The sequence below is a fragment of the Xenopus laevis genome, chromosome 8L (assembly GCF_017654675.1).
Source record: "Xenopus laevis strain J_2021 chromosome 8L, Xenopus_laevis_v10.1, whole genome shotgun sequence".
NCBI lineage: Eukaryota > Metazoa > Chordata > Amphibia > Anura > Pipidae > Xenopus > Xenopus laevis.
In genome coordinates, this window is record NC_054385.1 from 60,999,673 (window position 1) to 61,022,504 (window position 22,832).

The following is a 22,832-nucleotide window of genomic DNA, read 5'->3' on the forward strand; positions in this document are numbered from 1 at the left end:
GTGCTGCTCCAGCAGAATTCTGGACTGAAATCCATTTCTCAAAAGAGCAAACAGATTTTTTTATATTCAATTTTGAAATCTGACATGGGGCTTCGACATATTGTCAATTTCCCAGCTGCCTGAAGTCATGTGACTTGTGCTCTGATAAACTTCAATCACTCTTTACTGCTGTACTGCAAGTTAGAGTGATATCACCCCCACAAGATAACAGCTGCTTGATAGATCTAAGAACAACACTCAATAGTAAAAACCCATGTCCCACTGAGACACATTCAGTTACATTGAGAAGGAAAAACAGCAGCCTGTCAGAAAGCATTTCTCTCCTAAAGTGCCGGCACAAGACACATGACCAGGGGCAGCTGGGAAATTGACAAAATGTCTAGCCCCATGTCAGATTTCAAAATTGAATATAAAAAAATCTGTTTGCTTAATATTCTTTTGTCAGCACACCACCTATTGGTCCTAATGCTAACTGAATACAGGAAATCTAGAATACTATAAAATCTAAAGTCCTGTTATTTTCCATGTTTTTAGTATTGATATTTGCCTGTACAGAACCAACAGCAATCAATTTTTCCAACAGCGCCCATGTATGTTTTTTCTAAGACTCAGTGATAATAATTAAAATTGGCTGTAGAGATAGTGGACTATATGCCAGTGTTATTCCCAACCCAGTGTGTAAAACTTTAAAGGCTTTAGGTTGCTATTAATCATTGTGGAAAATATAGATAGATACACTTAAATGTAACAGTAACACCAAAACATTTCAGTGTTTTTAAGTATTTAAAAAATAATATTCTGATGTCCTGAACTGGTACAACTGGTGTGTTTGCTTCAGAAACTCTACTTATAGTTTTTATATACAGGCTGCAAGTTACATAGCAGTAAACAGATGCACTCTGCAGGATCCCATTGTACGCTATTACAGAGCTTATCTGTTATCCGCTAGGTAGCCTGTGCTTTTTCTCCTTTTTTTAGCTTGAATGGCTGCCCCCATGGCTACACAGTAGCCTATTTACATAAACTGTAGTAGTCTTTCTAAAGCAAACCCATAACTTTTACCAATGCAGGGCAACAGTACATTATGTTTTAATTACTTTAAAACTCTTTTATTTTAAGGTGTTACTGTTCCTTGAAATCAAATTGGTAGGGACCGTCATTGTGTAGATCTTTTTGCCCTACTTCTTTGTTTTATTGGGCCAGAAATATGTTGAAATAGTTGTACTCTCTGGTTTACTCTTTTATGTGATAGTTTGTACAGTGGTGCTATATTCTGCAATTATTTTACTGATTGAGTTACACATTTTTTAATAGATAACCGAAGACTTTTTGGCTCTGTACCATGCAAACTATGGTGTCGACACCGGGGGTACGGACGATACTCTTAATAACGATGCTGCAAAAGCCAAACAAACAGCAGTCTCCAAGTTCGAGAAAAAGAGAAACCCAAGGAAGAGCAGAAGCTGCAAACTGAGCAAGGCGAACCCAAAGCAAAAGGAGAGAAAAGAAAACCAGACCCAGGTACAGTAACAGAGTAAGCCTTATGGGGACAGGTGAGTTATCTTCCACCAATTCTCTTAGTCAATGGAAAAATTTGGAAAAACAGTGGAAAAGATATTGTGTATTTACACCCAAGGCAAAGATGCTAGTTGTTGCACTCCCCTATCCATCTTTACCTAGAACAGTCATTTTTGGCCTTTTCTTTGTCCAGGCCTAGGTATTAACTGTTACAATAGAAGTGTAAATGTAAAAGTAAATATAACAACTACTAGAGAAATGGCCAGGGAGACTGCAGAGGTGTAGTACAGCATACACGTATCACTGCAGTAAGACGCCATCCACAAAAAAAGAGGCAGAGGAAATGGAATGTTACAATGCAGTGTATTTGGTTAGTTTAGGATTAAGATCTTGACACAGTGTTTTGTTGGTTGTACATTAGAAACACCAGCCATAATCTTAAACATCATACCTTAGAGGTGTTTGTAGAGCATTATGCACCTTGACCTTCAATCATGACCATTATAGATTGAGGAGAAGTTGTTTGAAACACTTTGATTAGTTTATTGTTGAAAGGATACAACTAAGCAAAGCTGAACTGGTCTGGGCAATACCTACCACAAATTCAGTGCTGTGAATGAACACCATTACTTTGGCATCTGTGACTTTGTGGTGGGTTTAGGGCATTATTGTGGAAAAAAAGGGGAGAGTGAGAGTGAACCTCTTTCTCTAATCTTGATGGATGCCCTTGTGTCTTCTTTAGTGATGGGCGAATTTGCGCCGTTTTGCGCGAAATTCGTGAAGTTTTCGGCGTAGCGAAACGGCGCAAATTCGCAAAACGGCGCCGGCGTCTCGTTTTTGATGCCGGCGCCCGTTTTTGACATCAATTTTTCCACTAATTTTCACGGGCGTTTCGCGAATTTATTCGCTGGCAGCGGATCGCGCAAATTCGCCGCGAATTCGCGCCTGGCGAATAAATTCGCCCATCACTAGTCTTCTTAAAAGATCTACTGGTGCATAAGGAATCAGAGTTTTTTTTTTTTATATGGCCCCCTAATATGTTTGTACACTTTGATCATAGAGCTGGGATCCTATGTTTAATTCCATCCATATTTGCAAGGAGTTATATTTTCTTCCTGCACTTTTGTAGCTATTTTATGATTTTTTCCCCACACTCCAAAAACATACAGGCAGGTAAAATTGCAACACAAAATATTACAGGAGCCTCAACACTCTACATAATATTTAGGTAGGGAGCTTACTCCATGTATTATTACCACGTGCTGCAGCTTCTTAAATGAACAGTAACATCAAAAATTTGTGTTTTAAAGTAATACAAATATAATGCAGTGTTGCCCTGTACTGTTAAAACTGGTGTGTTTGCTTCAGAAACACTACTATTGTTTATATAAATAAGCTGCTGTGTAGCAATGGGGGCAGCCATTCAAAGGAGAAAAGGCTTAGGTTAGGTTATACACTATTTAACTTGTGCCATATAGCCTTTTTTTTTTTTTTTTTTTTTTTTAGTTCCCGCCATTGCTATACAGCAGCTTGTTTATATGAACTATAGTAGTGTTTCTGAAGCAAACAGTGCAGTGCAACAATACCTGATATTTTAATTACTTTAAAACATGTAAATTTTTTGGTGTTCCTTTAAATAGTTTTGTTTAAGAGTATGACATGTGCCTACAGTCTATGGGGTGTGGATTGTAGGTTGTCGGCTTTACAAACCAGAATAATCATAGTTATTTAGGGGAGGGAAAAATTTATATCACTAAAATCACTTAAAGGGATCCTGTCATCGGAAAACATGTTTTTTTCAAAACACATCAGTTAATAGTGCTGCTCCAGCAGAATTCTGCACTGAAACCCATTTCTCAAAAGAGCAAACACATTTTTTATATTCAATTTTGAAATCTGACATGGGGCTAGACATTTTGTCAATTTCCCAGCTGCCCCTGGTCATCTGACTTGTGCCAGCACTTTAGAAGAGAAATGCTTTCTGGCAGGCTGCTGTTTTTCCTTCTCAATGTAACTGAATGTGTCTCAGTGGGACATGGGTTTTTACTATTGATTGTTGTTCTTAGATCTACCAGGGAGCTGTCATCTTGTGTTAGAGAGCTGTTATCTGGTTACCTTCCCATTGTTCTGTTGTTTTACTGCTGGGGGGGGGGGGGAAGGGAGGGGGTGATATCACTCCAACTTGCAGTACAGCAGTAAAGAGTGATTGAAGTTTATCAGAGCACAAGTCACATGACTTGGGGCAGCTGGGAAATTGACAAAATGTCTAGCCCCATGTCAGATTTCAAAATTGAATATAAAAAAATCTGTTTGCTCTTTTGAGAAATGGATTTCAGTGCAGAATTCTGTTGGAGCAGCACTATTAGCTGACTCATTTAAAAAAATTTTTTTTTTTCCCATGACAGTATCCCTTTAATAATATTGTAAAAGAAAAATCTACACAATGTCTTTTGTGAGTACTGGATGTCAAAGAAGCACTTCATAATTTAGATAAGTGCTTTATAAAAGGGGAGGAATATTGCCATCTCTACCTGTTAATCTCTGATCCTGATATTGCTTGCTACTGTTAAAGCACTCCTAGGTTCGTGTTCATGAGTAGCCTGCACATATTTAAATGCCAATTGCATAATATTATTTTATCAACATAATCCCAAAAACACATTTATCATCAGTTTTTTCCTGTAAATGTGCCATTTGATATAGATTTGATAATTTGGCATTCAAATCAAACATACAGTATCTGTCTAGCTTGAAGTGGCAGCCTATATAAAGGTGTACATTGATTTGTTCAGATTTAGATTCTTTAACTTGTTTTTTATGAAATTCACATATACAAACTGCAGTAGGTAAAACATTTGTGTTATCTAAATGCAGAGCTGTACTACAAAGTTGATAGAACAGTGCAAAATGTTATAAAGCTAGGCAACAAAAAAATTGATCCTTTGGATCTGAGACATCAAATAAGGGCATCCAAAAGCTTAAACGTTTAAATTTTGTTGACTTTTTGGTTGTTAGCTAGATTACCTGTAGAAAAATGTATGCTTATGGGATAAATGTGGTGAGTGTGTATTTTAGGTACCCTTTTATTTTGTCTGATTTAATTATTTTAATGGACTATCATGTTTATATGAATTTGAGTCAGGCAAGGAACAAAACCAGAACCACACAGTTTCTGCAAACGGGGAAAGGAGCAGGGCACTATTTACTACATTCATTTGAACCAATGAAGTTTGATTGAATGGCTGAAACTAAAAATACTATTCCCAACTAAAGATATTCAATAATTTGATCAGGAAGTTGTTTTGTTGTAGTAATAATTTTTTTAATTTACTTGACAGGATGGTTTAATGTAGAAGACCAAAGAAACACTAATGTTTATGTGACAGGTAGGATTTTTTTTTTTTAACATATGAATTTTTTTCAATATTCTTGAGAAAATGGCTTACTTTTATAGCAATATCTTATTTATTTTGAATGTATATCCTTTCTAGGACTGCCTCCTGACATTACAAATGAAGAATTTGCTGAGATTATGTCTAAGTGTGGTATTATAATGCGTGATCCACAATCTGAGGATTATAAAATAAAATTGTACAAAGACAGAGAAGGAAACCTGAAAGGGGATGGACTGTGTTGCTATCTCAAAGTAAGTTATTTTGTTTTTACCCTTAAAGGGACATTGTACCCACTTATGCAACATAAAGTCTTTATTCTTTCTTGAGCTCAACAGGGGAAATAAAGCGAGCCTTGAGCTTAACAGGGAAAACTGGAAAATTGAAGCTACACCATGTTTGGTCCTGGCAAGGCAGATAACTGTTTTACTAGTACGCAGATAATGCCTATGCATAATGGACTCTGGCTAACAAAACAGCCGCAAAAGAAAGGGGGAAGAACAAGGGTTTGTATAATTGTAATCTGTCTACTTTGCAAGCTCCATTTTTTTGTTAAGCTTAAGAGATAAGGAAAAAAACCCAAAATATTTTGCATGATGAAAGCAATAAGCAAAAAGTACGTTCTGCACATGCCTTATTCATTGAACTCATGTTGAACAAGGGGATATACTGTCCATTTAGAGGAAGATGTGACACCTTTCATTCCAGAGAATGATTCTCTCTCTTCCACTCTACAGTGCTGGAATTGTTTTAGTTGAAATTGTATTGAAGCCATCATTGTTAAAGGGATACTGTCATGGGAAAAAAATTTTTTTTCAAAATGAATCAGTTAATAGTGCTGCTCCAGCAGAATTCTGCACTGAAATCCATTTCTCAAAAGAGCAAACAGATTTTTTTATATTTAATTTTGAAATCTGACATGGGGCTAGACATTTTGTCAATTTCCCAGCTGCCCCAAGTCATGTGACTTGTGCTCTGATAAACTTCAACCACTCTTTACTGCTGTACTGCAAGTTGGAGTGATATAACCCCCTCCCTTTCCCCCCCCAGCAGCCAAACAAAAGAACAATGGGAAGGTAACCAGATAGCAGCTCCCTAACACAAGATAACAGCTGCCTGGTAGATCTAAGAACAACACTCAATAGTAAAAACCCATGTCCCACTGAGACACATTCAGTTACATTGAGAAGGAAAAACAGCAGCCTGCCAGAAAGCATTTCTCTCCTACAGTGCAGGCACAAGTCACATGACATGGGGCAGCTGGGAAATTGACAAAATGTCTAGCCCCATGTCAGATTTCAAAATTGAATATAAAAAAATCTGTTTGCTCTTTTGAGAAATGGATTTCAGTGCAGAATTCTACTGGAGCAGCACTATTAACTGATTCATTTTGAAAAAAAATTTTTTTCCCATGACAGTATCCCTTTAACCACAATTTTACCTCCGCAGCTAATGCCTTTGTTTCTTGGCAGTATATGTCTAGAAAGTAAATGCAGATATATTGCTATTGAAGTGGTATTGAATATTATTAGGGTTGCTCTGAACACTTTACTAATGAAGATGCTCTGAGAATTTTGTACAGTAGTAGCTCTCCATAAATATGACCTTTTGAAGACTAAACAACTTTGGGTCATCATTCCCCTGATTCAAATTAGATGCCAGTATTTTATTGCTTCAGATAGAAATTAAATAACTTGTATCATAAGATTAAAACATGTTAAGATTAAAACACTGTTAAGTGACTTTTTCCTAGCCACAAAAGTTACTGCAAAACCATAACATATATTGTGTGTAAACAGTCCTGCCTATGACTGGCAGACATGTTGCTAGCTAAAGCACAAGGGGCTTTAGAATTTGATTTGCCTTTAACTTTAATAATACAAGTGAATACCTATGCTAGAGATAATGTTGAGGTTTCTTGCAATACAAGTTATGAGACAAATTGGCAGTTTGTTTTTGTTGTTTATCTCTGTGACTTTAGACTATATGATAGAATATAATATGGTTAACAATGCTCTTGTTCCTGTAGAGAGAATCTGTGGATCTTGCTTTGAAGCTTCTTGACGAGTATGAGATAAGAGGTTACAAGTTGCATGTGGAAAATGCAAAGTTTCAACTCAAGGGGGAGTATGATGCCACCAAAAAGAAGAAGAAATGCAAAGACTTCAGGAAGAAGATGTCTATACATCAAAAGTGTGTTCTTAAATTCAGAGTTCCTCCCCAATGCTGCTACCGTAAAATTGACTTTGCATGCTTCTTATAATTGTGCCATATACTATCTGCCCAATGCTTTTACATTACCTGTCTGATACACCATGTTCCTGTATGAGGAGGTTGCCATATTTGTGCAGCAGGAGTCTTAGCATTAGAAACTGAGATGGGACAGTCAGGTTGGCAAAACAGTCAGGTTAAGGAACTTCAATTACTTACAAAAACAAACCTCTCAGCAAAAAATGATCAACATGACCTATAGGTAACTTTTAATGTGCATTCATATTTTAATCTTTCATAATCTTTCATACAGAATGAAATGTTTAACTGCCAGAACATAATTTTAGCATATGGCATATAATTGGACCATGTGTGCCCACTGCATAATTTACAGTGCATGATGTTTTTCTGGCAAGTAGCTATTTGGCATACTCAATTGCCTATTCAAAAAATATTTCTCTTTTTTTTTTTTTTTTTTTGCAAAAAAAAAAGCTCCACAACCTAATTACTTTGGCTTGGTAATTTACTAATACATACTACTTGTCATGGTGTTGTTGTATCTTCTTTTTTGGAGATTAATTTCCAATAAACTTATGCAATTGTTTCTATTTATTTAAACAGCTGGACTGGAGGCCCGAAAAGAAAGAAAATGATTCATCAAGAATGAGATTTGAGAGGGTTGTGATAATCAAAAATATGTTTCACCCAAAAGACTTTGAGGTAAGAAAACATATTTGTATGCTTTGTTAATGGGTTTCTTATAACTTGGTAGTTACCACCATTTAACAAAAGTACATAGACCAACTGCAACACAGACCTTTAACTCCTTTAATGACTTTTCTTGCCATGTTGTAATCTACCTGGCAGATGAGAACCAGAACGCGGAAGTTAATATCAGAACTCTACAGAAAAAGGGAAGTTTTAAGTATATTTTAATAAATTGCATAAAATGTGGTACTACTGTGGGTTTTAGTTCTCCCAATTACAAGAGATTGCACCAAAATTAACTTTAGTTACCCCAGGCTTGTCTGTACAGAAAATGCACATACTGTGTATGTGCCCACATATAATTAAAGAGAATGCCTGGAGAAGAGGAAGATAGCAGCACAGTACACCAGCCCCTGTTATCAAGTAAGCACTGGAATCACTGGGGGATGCCTAACAACTTGGCACCCCAAAGTGATTTTAACTTAACTTGTATTTTTAATGGGAGGAAAATGAAATACATATTTGTTTTTCTGCCAACACACTGCAAGGCTCTCTGTTGGATGTAAAGCAGGTGGTGTTCTGTTTTGGGAATAAGCATCATATGAAATTGCAGTTAAAACATTATATTGACAGTGTCCACCTGCCTTACAAGCTTACAGACCAATTGTTTATCACATCAGCAAAAGGGATAATGGTTCTTTTATAAATATCCACAAACCTAAATTATTTTACTTAAAGGGGTTGTTCAATTTTTCAATGCCTTTTTTCCGTTCAGTTGCTTTCAGTTCACTAGAAAGAAAGACTTTATTTTCAATTACTTTGTTATTCGTGACCATTTTTCTAATTATGGAAGTTTAAACCACCTTTTTATGTCTTCTAAAGCATCTCTGGGAAGGGGGTTGCTGACTCTATAAAAATTATTTATTAGTTGATACAATATACATTAGTTTATACATTTCTTTGGCCCTTCTGAGCAGTGACATAACTAAATATTACTGGGCCCCACAGTAAATTATTTTTCAGTCCCTCAAAATGTCAAGAGGCTGACTGTTTTACCAATATTTATTGAAACTGTATTGAATTAGGGCCCCATGCAGCTGCAGGGTCTTCTTCCTCTGTAGTTATGCCCTGCTTCTGAGCAGTATCCCTGAGTTTCATTAAAGGCAGGTAATAAATGATAAAAAAGTTCAATATTCCACAGATGCTGCTGAGAAATATTAATTTATTTAACAAATTGTAACCGTTCAGAAATTGCCATTGGGTTACTGACCTGCCAGCCTGAAAAACACAGAAAAAGACAGAAACATTACACTTTATACTTTTATTTTGGAAAAACTATCAAAAAGAGAAATGGAAAGAAATTAAAAAGATTACGTTATTTCTGGTAAAAAATAGAGCATGAACAACCCCTTAGCAAAAAAAAATAAATAAAATTAAACAATGATACAGCCACTAGATGGCGCATCGGTTGCAATAACAGCAATGCAACTTCTGCATTCTTGCAGATTGCCCGTTTCTGACAGAATCATTCACATTCCTAGATGCAGGGATTGTACATTCCCTTGTGTTATAAAAATTACACTGTTATACGCAATGCTAGACATATCTTGGGAAAATTTTTGAATAACTGGTATTCATGATTCAGCTGTTTAAGGGTTCTGGGAGATGTAATGCAACAACTGGCATCAAAAGTGCTATTGCTGCCATATAGTACATCAGATGTCCAACAGCTATGGTCTCTTCTTGTATGCGAATATCCCCACTGCTACTATAAGCACAGCTGCATTATATTCTCCACAAACACTGCAGGCCCAGCTGTGCTGCCTGAGCTTCTGAGGGAACATATCACTAAGCTTTCCTGCTCTTGCTACATACCAGTGCCCATGTGGGGTGCCGAGGGGAGTTAACCCTCCTTGAACACCATTACGGTAACAATAAGCTGCAGACTGAATGCAACATATTTCCTACCTCTTTGGACTTATGGTGTTCATATATATTCAGTTCAAGATGGTCGTGGAAGGTCCAACCTTTTATCAGTGTGTGTTGTCAAATTTACAGATTTAGTAAAATGTTATATCAGCCAATTAGCCATGTTTCCAAGAGCATGTGTAAATATCAAATTCTACACCCCCAAATTTTACTTTAATTGACCCTATAGCTGTTTTTTTGGGGTGTATCTAGGAGATCAAATTGACTTTCTACCCAAATCTGTACCTAACTGGCATTTAGGCTTAAAGTACCCCCTCAATTTGGCAACTACTGCTTTATATGAAAGGTTATTGCAGTGTGCTGTTTTGAAGCAAATATGATAAACCATTATATTTATTTATTTTTTAATTACAATTACTACACTGCACACACATTGTACATTAGGCTGTCATAATAAATTAGTCACAGAGTTATTTCTTAACAAAAATTAATTACTCACAGAGTTATTTCTTAACAAAAATTAATTTCTATGGGAAGCCAACTGATTTTGACCCACCCATGTATCTGCTCAGTACTTGTGTTTATGGCATGCGATGTGTCTTTGTATTTAGGTAGACTATGGGGCAGATTCACTAACTTCGAGTGAAGGATTCAAAGTAAAAAAAACTTAGAATTTTGAAGTTTTTTTTTGGGCTACTTCAACCATCGAATGGGCTACTTCGACTACGACTTCGAATCGAAGGATTCGAAGTAAAAATCGTACGACTATTCGACCATTCGATAGTCGAAGTACTGTCTCTTTAAAAAAAACTTTGACCCCCTAGTTCGGCATCTAAAAGCTACCGAAGTCAATGTTAGCCTATGGGGAAGGTCCCCGTAGGCTTGGCTAACTTTTTTTGATCGAAGGATATTCCTTCGATCGTTGGATTTAAATCCTTCGAATCGTTCGATTCGAAGGATTTAATCATTCGATTGAATAATCCTTTGATCGTACGATCGCACTATTTGCGCTAAATTCTTTGACTTCGATATTCGAAGTCGAAGGATTTCAATTCCCAGTCGAAATATCGATATTCGACCCTAAGTGAATCAGCCCCTATGTGTTGCCAAGTTGCAGCCTCTGCCTCCATATACAGCATTGTGTCAAAGCTGAGTGTAAAATATTTTTCCATATTTCTATTTTTCCAAACACCTAATTTAGTGACAAACACATGTTTGCTGACAAAAGGTTGGTGGACAGTTTGGCCCATTTCAACCATACTGTTTGACCATCTGGGCATATTCAGCATATTGGGGGGAGGGTTTCTAAAGATGGTCCTGGTGTAATGCTGGTGGATCAACCTGGCTATATTAAGAAAATTCCAGCCATTTATATTTCAGTTCTCTGATCCAGGAAAAAAAATTGATCTGGGTCTTGAGAGATATGCTTAACGTAGGTACCCACAGAATAATTGGATCTGCCAATTTTATTCATTGGTACAAGTATGGTATAATAACATAATCTAGTGACCGGCTAATGGGTTTTATTGGATGGATTAAATTGTCATTTAAAGGTTTACTACAGTCTGACTATGTGCAAAGGGAATCCAGGTCATTGATTACATCCATTTAATATAGTCCATGCCTTTTGAGATTACTGGTCTCAAATAATTGTTGCGATTTTGTTTAATTCATTAAAAAAATTCAGTGATGACAGTTCAAAGTAATTTCAGGATGTGCGAGTACCAGTCCGACCAGATTGTTTTATATTTTTATGACCTTGAGGAATGTGGGTAGGGCAGCCTGTTTAACTTCTAGTTGTCTAGAGCTGCTAATTTGATATTATGAAGTAGGTAGTCCATTTCCTAACACTGACTTGCATTGCAGTCCTGTATTTGGGTGTCTATTGCCAGTTTATAAATTGTCAGGTATTTATTACAGCTGTGGGTTTTGATGACAAAGAATAATTGGCTTCTCTGTTTGCAACACAGTCTGAAAATTCCCCTAGGTTTCTGTTCATATGCCACTGGCTAGAAGAACCTGGGAGATAAGGGGTTAACAAGGTGTGTTGTCTTTTTGTAAAAATATTTCAAATAGTTTGAAGTGTTTATTATCCTAATGAAAAGCTAAGTGCTGCTATCATTTGTCATCTTTTCGATCTCTTTACACTAAAAATGTTTTGTTTTCTCTGCAGAAGACAAATGTATTCTTTTTAATGTTTTTTAGCAGTGGCATCTACAGAACAATGTAAAGCCCTCCCTGTAAAAGTTACTTCTAGCCTTCTTACCAGCTCTGATTAACCTTTTGCTCCCCACATCCAATAGCTGGAATGTGCACAAGTTTGCCATCAGTGCTAACCAATCTTAGACATTTTTGACATCCTGAAAATTACCCAGCCATATTATTTGGATATTCCACTGGGTTCACTTTGGTTATCGACATGATGAGGCACATGGTGCATGGATATACACATATTTGTTAAAAACATGTAAAAAAAATAAAAAAAGCTTCACTCATTAGATACAGCTACCTAAAAAGCTAAACCAACTTACAGTAAGCATGTGCAAAGAATGTATCTAACAGTTCTCTCCCAAGAATGAGATGTTTCCGTGAATCCATGCTAGAATTTTGCCACGCTGTTGTTGTCTCTGAAATAAAAATAAATGTGACCTGTGATGTTTCTGCTTCAAGATTGACTTGCCTTCTGACATCCTTGCTTCTGACAATTGCTTCGACTTCTGACACCCTTTGTGACATAATTGCTCCTTGTGTCAAGATTGTTGCCTTGTGTCATCCCTGCGTCAAGGTTGTCTCACCTTGTGGCATCCCTGTGTCAAGATTGTCTTGCCGCGTGGCATCCCTGCGTCAAGATTACCTCACCATGTGGCATCCCTGCATCAAGATTGTCTCGCCATGTAGCATCCCTGCGTCAAGATTGTTTTGCCATGTGTTATCCCTGCGTCAAGATTGTATCGCCATGTGGCATCCCTGCTACAAGATGGTCTAGCAATGCCTCACCTTGTGGCATCCCTGCGTCAAGATTCTCTAGACTTGTCTCGCCTTGTAGCATCCTTGCATCTAGATTGTCTCGCCTTGTAGCATCCCTGCGTCAAGATTATCTTGCCATGTGGCATCCCTGCATCAAGATTGTCTCTCCATGTAGCATCCCTGCGTCAAGATTGTTTCGCCATGTGACATCCCTGAGTCAAGATTGTCTCGCCATGTGGCATCCCTGCTACAAGATTGTCTAGCCTTGTCTCGCCTTGTGGCATCCCTGCATCAAGATTGGCTCGCCATGTGGCATCCCTGTGTCAAGTGTTATCCAAGACCTATGGCAGCGTCTCACATTTACTAGCCCCCTTTGAAAGAAGATGAAAGTAAATCGTAATCATACTGCATTTTAGTGATTAATGTTTGCTTTTGGCATATGCATTTGAATACATATTTTAGTTTTATATCTTTTGCATTAAGTGGCATAGAAATGCATATTTTAGTTTTATATCTTTTCTATTAAGCTATCATTTTGTTATATTCTGTGTGTCACTCACTGATCACCTTACAGGAATGAGCAACTAACTGTAATAAAAAAAACTGTATAGACACACCTCTGTGCATTTATTGCATCAGAGGTTTATATCCTATTAGGTCAGTTAAAGAACAGACTAGTTTTAAGCAAATAATTCTAATCTTTAAAAATTCTTTCTACTTTGAAATAATAAAACAGTACCTTCTACGTGATGGTAACTAAACTGCATGAATCCATGCAGGGGGCAAAACAATCCTATTAGGTGTATTTAATGTTAAAATGATTTTTAGCAGCCTTAAGGTATGGTAATACATATTACAAAAATATCCCTTATCCGTAAAACCCTTGGTCCTGGGCATTTTGGACAATAGATCCCATACCTTTATTAGAAATCTAAAGCTGCTAACATCTCAGAAACTTCCAAATGTAGGAAATGACTGTAAATTGCAAAAAGTCTTAGAAGAGTAAGCTTACATAAGTTAATTTTTGATGTTATAACGGCATGTCTTCTTGTAGTGCACTTCCATTAGTGAATTCCAAGCACCTGACTAGTGGCCAGCAGTTTAAATACTGTATTTTAACTACTGTAGCTTATGACATGTCACTGCAATGCAGGCAAATAATACACAAAGACTGCTTTATTTAACAGCTCTGCCTGTTTATTACACTATTTTGCATGTTGCTATGTCCGAGGGATATGCTTTAGCTGGTCACTTCCCAGACGCCCTTTGATCTCATACACCATCCCAACAGTCATAAAGACTTTTTTATGTAGTAGCCAGCATGTTTAGCTCTGTTTTACTCCTTTTTAGTTGATTCCTTTTTCTGTGTGTAAGCCTAAAGGAATTTGGGAAAAGAAAAAAAGAAAAACATACCACGCTAAATAAGTAGTGGGTGAAAGAGGGTTTATCCAGACATTAATAAAAGAACCACTGTTCCCTAAAATGGCTTGCTGAAATTGCCTTTGGGTACTTTTTGTGTATTTGTTTGGTTAAAGACTATAAGGTAACATAAGGGTTGTTCCTGCAATGCTGTGTCATTACTGATGGTGTCCCCAGTGATGAGTGGACATACTCCCTATCTTTCAAAACCATGCTCTTCTAGCTACTCCCTGTAAAGGAATTATTTTTTGGCAGGGGGCTTTGGAAGGTTGTGTCCATCTAGCCTGAGAAAATTGGTGATTTAAATAGGACAAGGCTGTAACGCCTTGCTGAATCCGCAATACATTCATAGAATCTATTGATACAGTGCAAAGGTGAATAATTATATGCTTATCCCTTAAATGTTCTATTAAATATATATAAATGGAAATTGAAAAGAGAAGCCAATTTGAAAGATACCACCCAGTGAATGAAGATGCAAATAGCCACAGGCCTCTGCATTCTGTTTCGGAGTGCAGAGACCTGCAGACAGTTCCCAGAATTGAGTGCAGTTTGCTTAAAGGAAAACTATACCCCCCAAACAATGTAGGTCTCTATAAAAAGATATTGCATGAAACAGCTCATATGTAAAATCCTGCTTCATGTAAATAAACCATTTTCATAATAATATACTTTTCTAGTAGTATGTGCCATTGGGTAATCATAAATAGAAAATTGCCATTTTAAAAAATAAGGGCCGCCCCCTGGGATCGTAGGATTCACTGTACTCACAAACATACCAACAAACCATACATGTTAGGTCACATGAGCCAATTAACAGACAGAGTTGTGTCTTTTGCTTCCACACTTGTTCCTGTTACAGTTAGAGTTGATGTATTTCTGGTCAGGTGATCTCTGAGACAGCACACAGACCATCACGAAATGGTGTCTCAAGGCAAGATATGTAAAAGCCAAACACGAGTCCTCTGCACTGGTCACAGCCTCATTGCACCCCCGCCTAATGGTTTTAAAAAATAGTGGTGAGCACAACTTTCCCTTGTTTGTTATAGTTATACAGGAGCAGTGACCAGCTCCATGTTGTAGCTCCCACCCTTCCCAACTATAGTCAATTGATCCCACTGGTGTCTAATAAAAGGGCAGCCAAGTATGGAGGTTTACTTTGAAAGCAGCAAGTAAGTTGCAGGTAAAACTTAGTCCCTTTGTAAAATGTATAATGAAGCAATAGAATTCTTAATGAATCAGATAAAATTAAGCGTAGGACTGGCCAGATATGGGATGACTTTGACGTAGTTGGCCAGCTTAAATATATTGCAATATATGGACAAACAATCCCTGTTTTGTTTAAAGGGTAAGGCATTTTTTAGTAGCAGTATGCACAAAATGTCGCTGTCTTAAATATATTGATAATGGGTTGAGTGCAGAGGACTCTTGTGTTTGACTATATGTATTTTGTGGTCACAGCCTCATTGCAACCCCGCCTAATGGTTTTAAAAAATAGTGGTGAGCACAACTTTCCCTTGTTTGTTTAAGATATGTAAAAGGGCAATATTTACTTAAATATATATTCCAGTTTGGGAAGATTCTTTAAAGGAAAAGGAAAGCTACAGAGGCATTTTATTGGCAATAGATTAGCTGCAATAGTGCAAGCTAGAATGCTATATTTATTCTGTAGAATGTTTTACCATACCTGAGTAAAAAGCTCTAGAAACTCTCTGTTTGTTTAGGATAGTAGCTGCAGTATTAACGTGGTGTGACATCACTTCCTGCCTGAGTCTCTCCCTGCTTTGGGCTCAGATTACAGTAGAGAAGGGGGGGGGAAGAGGAGCAAACTGAGCATGCTCTTGCCCAGGGCAATGAGGTTTAAGCTGAAGGCAGGAAGTCTGATACAGAAGCCCATGAGTACACAACAGAAGGAAAGAAATGCAGTGTTTCTATTGACAGGGGACTCAGAGCAGCACTATTTTGGGGGTTTACTGGTATATTTAGATGGACCTTTCTGTTAAGGCTTACTTAGTTTTAGCCTTTCCTTCTCCTTTAATATGCCACTTAATATGATATGAACTATCTGTTGCTTAAGTGTTCATTTTGGGGGTATAGTTTTCCTTTAAGTCCTTGCTCAATTCTACAGGTGGGAAGGTGGACTCCTCTCCCACCCCTAACTTGTGCATCATTTGCAAATGCAGTTTAGGTAGTAGAAGGATTCGTAGCCCACATTAGTGCACTTACTGCCCATAGGCATGTTTTAAAAATAGGGCTGGGCTCTGTCTCCAGGCACTGCTCCCTGCAAGGAGTGCTGGATTTTCAATCTGATATTTTGTGAGCAACAACCTAGAGGTTCTTGCAATTGTGCCCTCCTGCGGTTGTGAATGACCCCTAAAATCATGACTTTATTTCTTTTAACTGGATACTCTTCTGATGTACTTGGTGGTGGGGTTTGACTGTGGCTTTAAATATTTTTATTTGGTGGTACAATAGTTGACCGAGGTTATTCATGAAGTTAAAAAGATTTTGGGTTTTGAAAAGTCAGTGTCTGGAAATATTTTTGGAGGTATAGATGATGTGTCCAGAAACCTAGAGAAAGGCGCATGAGGAGACAGGAACAAGACCTTTCAAAGGATAACAGGACATTTCATAAAGTATTTGTGAAGTCGATTTGGGGGTTTAAGTGTAGATTCTGATATTGTGAAGCTGAATTATAATTGCACAAACTATTCATGTACAGTGTTCTCAGGAACTGACCGTATACTGTTTTTATAAACAAAGAAGAAATTCTAGCCATGGGGCTTAACTGAAGCTTTCCCATTAGAAATGTTTTAACCCTATATTGCATTTGTTAATGGACAAAGAAGAATGTTTTGTTTGAAAGATACATGAGTAGTGTACTTGTATGGCAGTGTATGCTTGTTATATTACAATCGTAACCTGTGCATGAAAATTATTTAATAAAATTAAACTTAAAGGTTTTAAATATACTGTATTTTCATATGCTGCATATATAAACCAAATTCTAATCATACTAAGTATAACTGTTTATGTTGAAATCAAGAAAAGATAACGCAAAATAAAAATTACCCGATAAAAGGCAGGCTATCAGTACTAGATAAATGTAGGCAATAATTTGTCTTATCTAAAAAATACTTCTTGTAACTGTTGGAATGAGCAATGTTCTGTGGAGCTTTGTCAGTAGCTATTGAATGGTACTCTTTATCTTATAACACTGTATAATACAAAAAGGTTGTGGATACAATAAGGAATTAAAGAATAAAAAAATGAAAGTAAAAAATAAAGTTTTGTTTTTTTAATCATACCTCTCTCCCTACATTGTCTTATGCCTTTCCTAACAAAGAAGCACAAAACTGCAACTCAGTAGTTGTTGATCTGAGCAAAAGTTTTGAGCTTCTTTGAGAGTAAAAACATCAGACTAAGCGGTCAATTTACTAAAGGTCGACTTTTATTGGTATTCAAGCGTTTTGAAATCACAATGAAACTCTACTTCTCTAAAATCACGAATGACTTGAAAGTTATTAAAAGATCCGACTAAAAAAAGTACTTACAAAAATAGCTGTCAAAAAAATGTGAAAACCCCCCAAATTTTCATGAATGAACGAAAAATCAGTTACTAGTGCTGCTCCAGCAGAATTTTGCACTGAAATCCATTTTTCAAAAGAGCAAACAGATTTTATTATATTTAATTTTGAAATCTGACATTGGGCTAGACATATTGTCAATTTCCCAGGTGCCAACAGTCACGTGATTTGTACTCTGATAAACTTCAATAACTATTTACTGCTGCATTGCAAGTTGGAGTGATATCGCCCCCTCCCTTTCCCCCACAGCAGCCCATCACCAGAACAGTGGATATGTAACATGATAACCGCTCACTGGTAGATCTGAAAATAGCACTCTAGTAAAAATCCCAGCCCCACTGCGACTCCTTCAGTTACATTGTGTTGGAGAAACAACCGCTTATTTAAAAGCAGTTCCATTGTGAAGTTCTATTTCTTTCTGAAAGCACATGATCAGACCTTTGCTGGCTGCACACACCAATATTACAAGTAAAAAAAAAAATCTGTTGGTTCATTAATACAATTTTATATGGTAGAGTGAATTATATGCTGTGTAAATAGTGTTTAGAAATAAACCATACCATAAAAATAAACTACACCATAAAAATTGTGACCGAATCCCTTTAAAGCCTTAGTGCTGACCGATAAGAGAACCCCAGGTCATGTGAGAAAACCGAATAGCTCTGCACCATGTTTTAATAAGAACGAACGCTTGGTTACTATAAAGTTATAGGAAAACCGCTTTTACTTGTTTTTGGTACCAAATACAAAGTAAACATGTTTCATTGTGCATAGCTAAATCAATACAGTATCGATATCCACACAGCAAGTAAGGAAATATAAGCAGAAAGTAAATACTTCTAGATAAGTGAAAATGACCCCATCGTTTTGGCACAAGCCTTTTATCAAAGGGAATTCTTATTTGGAATGTTTACGTTTGAACGTGGCTACGATATATTTTCATGATGTATATTACACATGTGTGTAACATACACTTATTGTTTTTGTGTATAATGTATTGTTTTGAGTAATTTGGTCTTTGGTGGAAAGTATTTCCATGGCAACAAGTCCAGTGTATGTGATATTAAATGGCAAGATTGCTTTAGCAATGCACATGTATTTTCAAAGTAATACGATCTCCTGTGCAACAGGCTACCATTGCATAGCACCCAGATCATGGAAGAAAGAAGTGGCAAATATATGCCGATAGCAATGCAGGTGCATGTAAATTGTTATTCATGTCAAACACATATGCACATGGCAATCTAGCCCTAAATTACTGAGGCCAATGTCAGATTATTAGGTTATTTTTTTTTCTGGTGCATATTTGCCAGTAGAGAAAAGCTGACCCTCTGTCTTCCCCATTCTCCACACAGCATGTGTTCACTGACCGGCATGGAATTGAACTGTTCACAAACACACAGAGTGGATTATGGCACAAAAATGCATACTTCAGAGGATATCTGCTCTTTGTGTTCTCTAACAATTGATCCAGTGCCTGTTAGTTTGAGATGCAGACGTTTGGAGTGTGGCAGACACCAGACAAGATGGAAGTCCAATATTTGAAAGAAGAGAAGCTATTGGAGATAGCAGTGGCATATATCTTTTCATTGCTGTTGCATAGCTGCTGTTGTTTCTCAATTATAGCCTACATTTTTATCAGCCATTTGCAGTTTTTGTGAGTTATTTCTGTTTTCCTCTAGCAACACCCTGATGGGGTGGCCTCTTTGGCATTCAAAGAAGCAGAGGAAAGTTATATTGGTATACAGGCTCTGAATGGACGCTGGTTTGGTGGCCGCCATGGGATGGGGTAACTGATTATCAGGTAGGGTTGAATCCCTTATTTTAATATACTTCAGTAGAATCTCGCACTGGTGTAACTTCAGTTGTCCTAAAGAACATGTGTGTGTTTTCCTGGGTTGTATTTGAATCTGCATTTCAAACTCTTAAGTAGAGTCCTAATAATTACTTGACAGTTGTAATTGATGCTGAAGCAGGTGGGCCTTCCCCCACCAACACGTACTGTAGATGTAATAAAGAATATAATAGGTAAACAAGCCAGTGGCCCTCAATATGGATACCAAATAAATATTTCTCCTACAAAATACATTTATTTTATGTACAATTACAAATACACACACAGCACCATAGCTTATGTCTCATACAAATGTAATCTAAATATTAGTTCCTTAGAACTATAATTCCTATTCAGGTTATTCAAATGTTAAGATCCTACAGATTGATTAACAGACATTTCACCTACAGATTGATTAACAGACATTTCACCCTTCTTACCAAAACAGATATGCTATATAGGTTTTGTAAAAATGGCATGTTCTTTAAACCAGTCAATAGGAAAATACTAGTCGTATTTTCAATATTCCACTTATAAATTCACAGTTGTACTCCCCATGGCCATCCCAAAGCTTGATCATTAAACCGCTTATCAAAACGAAACGTGTTAAAATAAATGTGAGAGACTGTAAGTTGAACTCCTTTTGATCCCCAGAAAGTATTCTCTCTATTTGCCTGAAGCTCTTATTCACAAGGGATCACCAAACAAAGGGCATTGAGATCACACAACAAACATCTAAAACCTTAAGACAACTGTAACCAATCGATCGTATCCCTTTCTTATTATGGTAACAAAACCAAAGAACATTGTAGGAGAATATGCACATATTTATAATGTTAGACTAGTAAATCCTATTTCTGAGACTACAGACTGTTCCAGTTATTAACCATTATGTTCACAAAGCAGTATACAAGGACAGTTTAGGTGTATTAGGTGAAACATCACAAGAGTGATGGAATTTCTGAAATGGAGGCTGAAGCTTTGAGGGAGAAGGAGTTTAGTACGATAACAGAGGAAGACACATTTAGGGGCAGATTTACTTATGGTTGAATATCGAGGGTTAATTAACCCTCGATATTTGACTGCCGAATTGAAATCCTTCGACTTCGAATATCGAAGTCGAAGGATTTAACGCAAATAGTTCGATCGAACGAAAAATCGTTCAATTGAAAGATTAAGTCCTTCGAATCGTTCGATTCGAAGGATTTTAATCCATCGATCGAAAGATTTTTCTTCGACCGAAAAATGGCTCCAAAGCCTATGGGGACCTTCCCCATAGGCTAACATTGACTTCTGTAGGTTTTCGGTGCGAACTAGGGGGTCGAAGTTTTTTTTAAAGAGACAGTACTTCGACTATCGAATAGTCGAACGATTTTTAGTACGAATCGTTCGATTCAAAGTCGAAGGTCGAAGTAGCCAATTCGATGGTCAAAAAAATCATTCGAAATTCAACGTTTTTTTTATTCTATTCCTTCACTCGAACTAAGTAAATGGGCCCCTTAATGTAGTTAAATGCATTGCTCTACAAAATCACTGAGAGTGTCAAAAGAATAGGCATGTGGACTTTATACCTAGGCTTGTCTTGGGGTGTTCAAAGTGGAAAACATTTGGCACCCCCCAAGTGCAGGATGCCTTTCCTTCTCCTTTAAGGGAAAATAAAGTTTCACAGGGGATTTATAAATGTTAAAAGAATAAATGTTGGATGTTAGAAAGAGTTTAGTTCTTTGGTTATCAATAGTCCCTATAAGACCAGGCAGTTTATTAATGGTTCTAGTAGCTAATCGTTGTGTGTATTATAACATGTTTTTGCAGTATGTAAGTGGAACGAGGTTTTGGGCCGGTATCAGAACTGAGAACTGAAAAATCCTGGTTTATTGAAGCATTGTGAGGAATAACATCATGGTTCTAGTGGGAGTGTTGTGGAGTGTTGGGATAATGGGTGATTGTAGGAAGAGAGATGGGGATCACTCAAGGTTATTAAGATAAAAGGAGACATTTTGACATAAATTGTAAAGTTTGTTTCCTAAAGGGTTAAATATTCTGCTGAGTTGGTTGCATTTATCTGATGATATTAGCATGAGAATTAATTAATGGTGTTGTATAGCGCCTTTAATCCTATATATTGTTTTAGATGAGGGTGAAGATTTTTGGCATGAGAGAGCTGGAACTTGCCAGAGAAGGGAGATATTTTTAGGCCAATTTAAAGGAAACCTATGCCTACTGAATACATATTTATTACATTTATAGGTTTGTTAAGAACTAGCAACGAATCTTGCAAAATGACCAGATACATATCTGTAAATATTGCTCTTTGATATATTTTACTTTGCGCCACCAATTTGTGATGGTCTGTGTGCTTCCTCACTTATCTCCTGACAGGAAATAATGAGGCTGTAACAGGAAGTGGGTATAAAAGACACAGCTCTGTCCATTCATTGCTGATGCAACCTAGCATGAATGTTTGCCCTAGGTTTGTGTGAGCACAGTGCTTCATATGAGCCAGAGGGCGGGCTTTTTAAAATGGCAGTTTTTCTGTATGGGCACTTGGTACTAGAAAAATATAGTTTTCATGTAACCACCTAAATGTTTAGGTGAAAGTGTTTTACATATGGACTGTTTTATGTGATGTGTTTTGTAGAGATGTGCAAAGCTGTGGGGGATACTTTCCTGTTTAATTTAAAATAGAATCAATTTTTTAGCAAAAGCTCTCTTTATTTTGTTAATAGCAAATAAGAGTATATTGGTGTATACTGCCTCTTTTATTTATTAATTGGTCTAAAGCAATTTAATTTGAGAGTACTAGCCAGAGGTGCAGAGCATAGCATTTCCCTGTGAAATTGTGTAAGGCGATGTGAAATGTTCAGTATAGTGCACAAGAAAAGAAAAATACCAAAGCAACCAGAGCTAATTTTATGCAATAAGCAATAACTTTGTGTTTCTGCTTTTTATAGGCTGAATTGTAATCAATTTCTTAATATCTGATATCATAAATACAACTCTCTATAATCTAATATAATAATAATTATAATAATGAAATATTTCCCCTAATTTCCAGCTATTTGTGTTTGTAGCCAGAGTGGTGGCATTCCCTGTTCTTCATTACGTGATGCAATACCAGCAAAATGGTATACAGAGTAGTGGAGGGGTGCCCAAGACGTAGATTGCGGTCTACCAGTCAACCACTTTAAAATTTCTGGTAGACTGCGATTGATGTTTTCCCCTCGACATACTGGCGCTTTTGAGTGCAGCTGCTCCTGAACGAAGTCC

The 22,832-nt window shown here is 37.0% G+C and overlaps 1 pseudogene; it reads left to right on the forward strand.

Annotated features, from left to right (window-relative positions):
• Positions 1–22,832, forward strand: part of LOC108698920 — a 29,478-nt pseudogene that overhangs the window by 2,842 nt on the left and 3,804 nt on the right.